Source organism: Oncorhynchus nerka, linkage group LG23 (assembly GCF_034236695.1).
Source record: "Oncorhynchus nerka isolate Pitt River linkage group LG23, Oner_Uvic_2.0, whole genome shotgun sequence".
NCBI classification, from domain to species: domain Eukaryota; kingdom Metazoa; phylum Chordata; class Actinopteri; order Salmoniformes; family Salmonidae; genus Oncorhynchus; species Oncorhynchus nerka.
In genome coordinates, this window is record NC_088418.1 from 47,972,708 (window position 1) to 47,980,790 (window position 8,083).

Genomic DNA, 8,083 nt, shown 5'->3' on the forward strand with positions numbered 1-8,083 from the left:
TTCAATCTCTCTCTCTCACACACACACACACACACACACACACTCTCCCCTGATTCAGATTTGGGGTGGTCCGGACCGGCCTTGAATTCAACGTCCAGGGATGTTGATTTTTGGTACGGACCAAATCTGAACCAATAACAGATGTCCTTGATTTAGCCCAAACATAGACGTCTATAATTGGTTCAGATTTGGTCGGGTCCCAACCAATCATAGACCTATTTATTCAACATGTTTGGACAGCACAGCACAGTACAGTACAGCACAGCAGAGTACAGTAAATTACAGTACAGTAAAGAAAAGAAAGGTGTAGTACACTAGAGTACAGTACGGCACACTAGAGTACAGTAAAGTAAAGCATACTGTATTGTACCCTACTAAACTCTATTATACTGAACTAAACTGTACTCTACTGAATTAAACTATACTGTGTTGTACTGTACCCTACTGAATTAGAGCAGCAGATTATTAGGTGGTAATAATTTGTCGGAGGTGGCCACAGTGTGCTCAGATCCCCCCTTTCTCAGCCTCCATTATCTCCGCTGCAATAGTCTGTGCCAGGGGGCTTGGGTCAGTCTGTTACATCTAGTGTAATTCTCCTGTCTTGTCTGGTGTCCTGCATGAATTTAAGTATGCTCCCTCTAATCCCCTCTCTCTCTCTCTCTCTCTCTCTCTCCCTCCCGGAGGACCCGAGCCCTAGGACCATGCCTCAGGACTACCTGACCTGATGACTCCTGGCTGTCCCCAGTCCACCTGGTAGTGCTGCTGCTCCAGTTAACTGTTCTGCCTGGGGCCATGGAACCCTGACCTGTTCACCGGACGTGCTACCTTTTCCGGACCTGCTGTTTTCAACTCTCCCTCTCGCTCTCTCTCCCGCACCTGCTGTCTCGACCTCTGAATTCTCGGCTATGAAAAGCCAACTGATATATACTCCTGAGGTACTGACCTGCTGCTCCCTCTACAACAGGCCTGGGCAATTATTTTCCATGCAGGCCCACATTAGAATATATTTTTGAATATATTTTTGCCATCGCGGGCCAGAATCATATTACAGGATTATACATCATGTGTATGACTGTTTGATAGATATATCAACTGGAAATCACATCCAGATATGCTACTTATCTTACTTTTTTAACATGCACAGAAATAAACAACATCCATGTTCTCATTTTGGTAGGTATTTTCATTTTTAAACATGCAATGAACTACACAGAGGGAAAAGTACACTGTGCATTCAGCACCATGGACAGAACTCGGGTATGTTAACGGGTATGCACAAAAACACAAGAAAGAGAGAGAGCTCAACATTACATTTAAACTACTCAATCAGTGTGAGGAGTGAAGTCTCTGATGGGCATTAACTAGAGCAGTGAAGTCAGGTATAGTTTCTGATGTCGCTCTGCGCAGGATTGGAGATGATCCGTGCCTTGAGTTGTTATATTTAATCACTGAAAATGTCTGTTCACATACATAGGTTGACCCAAACAGTACAAACATCTTCTGAGCATGACTCCTAATCTTTGGAATGTTTTGTTCATTGAGAGATGCATAGAACCTCGTCAGTGACATTGATTTGAATAGTTCTCCAATCACAGCATCAGACTGAAGATCGATAAGCTCAAGTTACAGGTCAGTGGGAGCGTTATCCACATTGAAGGTGAAAGGAGAGGAAACCAACAGCATGTCATTTTCCAACACTTTGAAATCCTCAAAACGATGAGAAAACTCACAGTTCAAAGCACGCAGCAGCGATGTATACTTCTCCCGCTGGTCATCTGATAGGGAACAGACTAGTAGCGTCTGAAAGTGGGTGAGATTGTTGGCTTCTATTTGGCGGGTCAGGAGGAGTCATTTCCCTTGAAGGCTTTGACAAGGCTGTACATCTGATGTGCAAAAAGGCCCTTCCCTTGTAGTTTGGAATTCAGTTCATTCATGAGGGCCATGATGTCCACGGTGAAGGCAAAGTCAGCCAACCATTCTATATCTTGCAGATATTTTCCTTTCATTTGCACAAACACAGCAATCTCAGCATTCAGGTCCCACACCCTTTTAAGCACTTTCCCCAAACATCTCACGTTTGTGTCGTAGGGGAGATCTGCATGAGCCGACGCTGTCTCTTCCAACAGTGGGACAAACTGCCTGTGGTTTAAATATTTTGCTCTTATGAAGTTTACAACTTTAGTGACTGTATCCACAACCTGGCTGATTTTCAGAACACATTTACAGAGCACCTCCTGATGAATAATGCAATGTAGGAAAAAAAAACTGATCTGGGTTCAGCTCAGCTACTTGATCTTGTATCGTTTTCAAAAGGCCAACATTTTTTCCTGTCAAGTCTGGCCAGCCAACTTTTCAAAACTCAGTCCCAGCTTTGCCACACACTTATACACCTACACTAATAAATATTTCCCTGTCGTTGTGCTCTTCATTGACTGCATTGAAGCAAGCTCCTGTGTAATTTCAAAGTCTGGGGTTATGCCTCGTAAGAATATCAACAACTGTGCCATGTCAAGTGCATCACTGCTCTCATCCAGGGCCAAGGAGAAATAGGTGAAATCCTTTACCTTGTCTTCCAACTATTGTGCCATATTCTCTGTGATGTCCACAACACGCCGTGTCACTGTTCGTCTTGACAGGGAAACATTTTCAAACAGCTCTTTCCTGTCAGGGCAAAGTATTGCTGCTTTGTAAATGAAACATTCTTTAATAAATTTGCCCTCAGCGAAGGGCTTGCTATGTTTAGCAATTTTGTGGGCCAGTAAAATAGCTAGCTCTCGCAAATTTCGTCGTTTGCGGAATGCAGTTTTGTGAAAATTCCTTGCTGCTTTTGCAACTGAGAAAGCAACTATTTTGATGCACTTGCCCTCTGCTCAGAAGACATATTCCTATATTTCTCTGCATGCTTCATCTGGAAGTGTCGGGACAAGTTGTAGTCTTTCAAGACAGCAATGCTCTCTTTGCACACAGCTTTCCGTGATACCTCAATAAAGTACTTTCCTTTTCTTTGCAAAATTTTTTTTTGCGTAATTTCTAGCTAGCTACTATTTGTAACTGTGACGTGTGTGTCAGCCTGTCAGTCACTGTCTGTCCTCGTGCATGTTTTTATTAATACGTGCCTTTAAAATAAATGTCCCACAAGCGGTGGGAGTTAAAATATTACACAAAGGCGAGTATTCATTGGGCTTTTAATTTGAATAACAAATACGTTTTTCAAAACTTTACTATCGCAAATTCTTTATGTGATCTGAGCATGATTCCGCGGGCTGTATTGAATCAGGTCGCTGGCCGCATATGGCCGGCCTTTTCCCAGGCCTGCTCTACAACCAGTGTGATTATTATTTGACCCCGCTGGTCATCTGTGAACATTTAAACATCTTGATGAACAACCTGGCCTTATTGTCCATGTACTCTTATAATCTCCACCCGGCACATCCAGAAGAGCCTGGTTCCTCTCTAAGTTGCTTCATAGGCTCCTGACTTTCTAGAGAATATTTCCTATCCCTCGTGCATCTACATCTGCATTGCTTACTGTTTGGGATTTTAGGTTTGGTTTCTGTATAAGCACTTTGTGACATCTGCTGATGAAAAAAGGCCTTTAAAAATGCATTTGATTTGAATTAAACTATACTGTTCTTTAGTGTACTCTACTGAATTAAACTATACTGTTCTTTAGTGTACTCTACTGAATTAAACTATACTGTTCTTTAGTGTACTCTACTGAATTAAAATATACTGTTCTTTAGTGTACTCTACTGAATTAAACTATACTGTTCTTTAGTGTACTCTACTGAATTAAACTATACTGTTCTTTAGTGTACTCTACTGAATTAAACTATACTGTTCTTTAGTGTACTCTACTGAATTAAACTATACTGTTATTTAGTGTACTCTACTGAATTAAACTATACTGTTCTTTAGTGTACTCTACTGAATTAAACTATACCGTACAGTACGCTACTGTACTTTTCTTTACTCTACTCTAATGAATTAAACTCTACCATTCTGTGCTCTACCATACTGTAACTGTACTCTTCTGTGGTCTACTGTGTTGTACTGTACTTTGATGTTCAAAGTTGTGAAACATAGCCTAGACATCTATGGTTTGTTCAGATTTGGATCTGGTCCTCACTGATCAAATGTGTACTTGTTTGGGGGCGATGCATATTCAAATAATACCCAGCATGCTTTACAAATGTTTACATTTAGGTAATTCAGCAGACGCTCTTCCATATTGACTTACAGTCAGTGCATTCAACTAAAGTACATAAAACAACAACATATCACAGTCATAGCAACCACAAAAAAAATCTGTAACCGTTACTTATCAATATATTATTATATATTATTATATATTATTATTATTATTATTATTATTAATAATATTATTGTAATTGAACTGTTCTGTTGGTTTAATTTTTTAAACTTTGGATATATTTAAAAATCATTGCTGTCAGAGTTGAAGCAAAAGCATATATTTTTTAAATATCATACATTTTGTTACGTAATATGAAATTAAAACACTTAATATTTCAATTAAAATATTGACTAATATATAATATTAAAATATGTACCTGACTGTATGTGATATAGTGATGGGAAGTTTGTCTCTTTTAAACGACTCTAATCTTTTTGAGTTGTTCAGTGAGAATAAGAATTGTTTTGACATTTCAGTCAGTAATGCTCGGAACACACCCCTACCATCAAACGATGAACTGAAAACTCGAAAGAGTAAAGATTCTACAAGTCTCTCGTTCATATGTCCTTCACTATAGAGGTCTTATTTACTACTGAGACTTGTAAAAATTTGCTTTAAACAATGTACATTTGTTTATTGCAAGGCATACAAATAAGATGCTTTGTTAATATAGTTTAAACAAGGTCTATTTGTGATGGCCACAACAGGGCTAGATTATGAACGACACATGGAGGAGTGCATTGCTTGACTGCCGTGAGAGTAATACACAAAATATTAGGTCGCAAACTGCAGCCCCGAAAACAATTCATTCCTGAGTTGAAGTTTTTTGAGTGGAGGTATGTTTTGGTTCTACAAAGTTATCTCTTTCATAACGTTCAATAATCAATGAATTATTCATTCTTGCACAATGAGATCTAAACCAGTGGCGGTTGGTGCTGTTTAAGTTTTTTTTGTTCTTCTATTACAGCATATAAACTGACTCTCATTCATATTTCATTCACCCAGTTCAACGTAACATCAACAGGTTTAGGCTACTACATGATGCTCAATTTGTCCCTGTACCCATCATAAGGTGGCTACAACTACAAATGAAAAATATAACAGGTAGAGAGACAAATAGGAGTAATCAAGATGACAGACAGTGACACATTCAGCCTTGCAACTCCTGCCTGAATCTAGATGATCAGTTGCGAATGAGAGTTTCGATTGGACAATTCAGGTAGGTTTATCCCCGTTTCATTCTGTTTAAGAAACATTTTCAAAAGATTTGACGGAATGAATATAGGGTGATCACCCGCACACACAAACAACATCATCACTTTTCGCATCTACGCACTCTCCTCCTCCTACCTTTCCCCTTCTCTTGTGGACTACAGTGTACAACACAACAGCTGTCTGTGACCAGGCAAAAAAAAACTTGCCAAGCCAAACCTTCATACCATAACCGCTAACCGCTACACACATTCTACATTGTTGTCAATGTCACCATATTAGCTAACATCATAGTCAATATAGGTCCTATAAACTAATGCATTAGTAAACTCGCTACAATCACGCAGTAGAGTGTACAGCAAGCAGTTTAGCAGTTGCACTGGCGGGCCCCGGTGGCAATAAATTAATAAAACTGAAAGCTTAACTTGACTTGGAAGAGTTCCAGTGTTGGATAGCCTTAGCCAACTAGCTAACATACATAGTATTCCTCTCTGTTTGAGACAGGTGTTAGAGTAGGCTTAATTAGCTAGCTGCATTCGCTAGCTAAGTAAGTGAAAGCAAAAAAAATACAATGAATATAGCTATCTCTCAATTTCACTCTCTCTGTCTCTCGCTGCTGCTTCTCCTTCATTTTTGAATAAATTAATTTGTTCAAAACTTTCTCTTTGAGTCAACTACTCACCACATTTTATGCACTGTAGTGCTAGCTAACTGTAGCTTATGCTTTCCGGACTAGATTAATTCTCTGATCCTTTGATTGCGTGGACAACATGTCAGTTCATTCTGCAAGAGCTATGATTGGAGGACATCCTCCGGAAGTCATCATAATTACTGTGCAAGTCTGTGGAAGGGGGTGAGAACCATGACCCTCCTCGGTTTTCTGTTGAAGTCAATGTAGCCATAGCAGGATGGAAAATAGTTGTCCTCTGGCTACACCATGGTGTTACCCCAGGCTACTGTAGACCTTTTTAATCCTTTTTGAATTTTTTATGTTTCACTATTATTTTCTTTCTGAAATTCATTGAGTTGGAATGGTCCCCCTCTTCCTCCTCTGTGGAGCCTCCATTGTTCTAAACATTTCTTTTTCTTCTCTATGCTGATCTATTTTCCCTTGCACACATGATAGACAGTTGCTGGTTGGAGCACGTCTCCGCAGTTGCTGAGACAGAAGAGCACGTATTAACCCTGCTGTAGAATTCATTGCAGCCAGCAGGTCAAACGAACAAAAATAAATAAATGAGTCACTTTTTTTCATAAAAAATTAATCATGACTCTCAAGTCAGTAAAAAGAACGAATCGTTCTTGATCTGCACATCCCTAATAATATAGATCGGAACAATAATACATTTTTGTTGCAATCTTCAGTTGGCTCTTCTCTATTGTTGAGGTGTGAAAAATTATTGTGATATAATGCCTGTTTAATTGAGAATGTATAGCAGTTGAATTGCGGCTCTAATATTTGTATTTTTAACGTTTGTAAAATACATATTTTAATCTTTCCTTCAGCACCTGAAATGCACCTAATTTCAATGTCCTGATAATACACTATATACATCAGTATTTGGCTGACAGGTGTATAAAATTGAGCACACAGCCATGTAAGCTCCATAGACAAACACTGGCAGGAGAAAGGCCTTACCGAAGAGCTCAGTGACATGGCGCGGTCATAGGATGCCACCTTTCCAATAAGTTAGAGCTGCCGTGGTCAGCTGTAAGTGCTTTTATTGTGAAGTGGAAACGTCAGCTCAGCCGCAAAGTGGTAGGCCACACAAGCTCACAAAATGGGACCACCGAGTGCTGAAGCGTGTAGAGCGTGAAAAATAGTCTGTCCTCGGTTGCAACACTCACTACAGAGTTCCAAACTGCCTCTGGAAGCAATGTCAGCACAATAACTGTTTGTCGGGAGCGTCATGAGATGGGATTCCATGGCCGAGCAACCGCAAACATGCCTAAGATCACCATGCACAATGCCAAGCATCGGCTGGAGTGGTGTAAAGCTCACCCCCATTGGACTCTGGAGTGGTGGAAATGCGTTCTCTGGCGTGATGAATCATGCTTCACCATCTGGCAGTTCGACGGACAAATATGGGTTTGCCGGATGCCAGGAGAACACGACCTGCCCCAATGCATAGTGCCCCAACTCTAAAGTTTGGTGGAGGAGGAATAATGGTCTGGTGCTGTTTTTCATGGTTCGGGCTAGGCCCCCTAGTTCCAGTAAATGCAAATCTTAACGCTACAGCATACAGTGACAATCTAGACGATTCTGTGCTTCCAACTTTGTGGCAATAGTTTAGGGAAGGCTCTTTCCTGTTTCAGAATGGCAATGCCCCCGTGCACAAAACGCGGTCTGCACAGAAATAGTTTGTCATCTTCTAAACTTACATTCAGCAACTGGAATGCACATGATGTCAACATCTGGAAAAGACAACTAAAATATGTATTTTCAACGTAATTTGACTTACTGGGACACAGTGTGTTGAGGAGGAGCAGCCCTCGACCAGAGAGTGATATGTTAGGTTCCATTAGGACACCATTCTGCCCCAATTGCTCTGCTCTCACTACACATTCAAGCATTCTACACCCTGTCTCTCCCCAATCACACTCAGTTATTTAGCTGTAGATTCATATTAGAGTGTATGATAAACAACCAGTACACTACTACTCCACCCTCAGAGG

The 8,083-nt window shown here is 40.3% G+C and overlaps 1 pseudogene; it reads right to left on the reverse strand.

Moving 5' to 3' along the window:
• Positions 1-1,623: 1,623 nt before the first annotated feature.
• LOC135564007 (general transcription factor II-I repeat domain-containing protein 2A-like) lies at positions 1,624-7,461 on the reverse strand (annotated as a pseudogene).
• Positions 7,462-8,083: the final 622 nt, after the last annotated feature.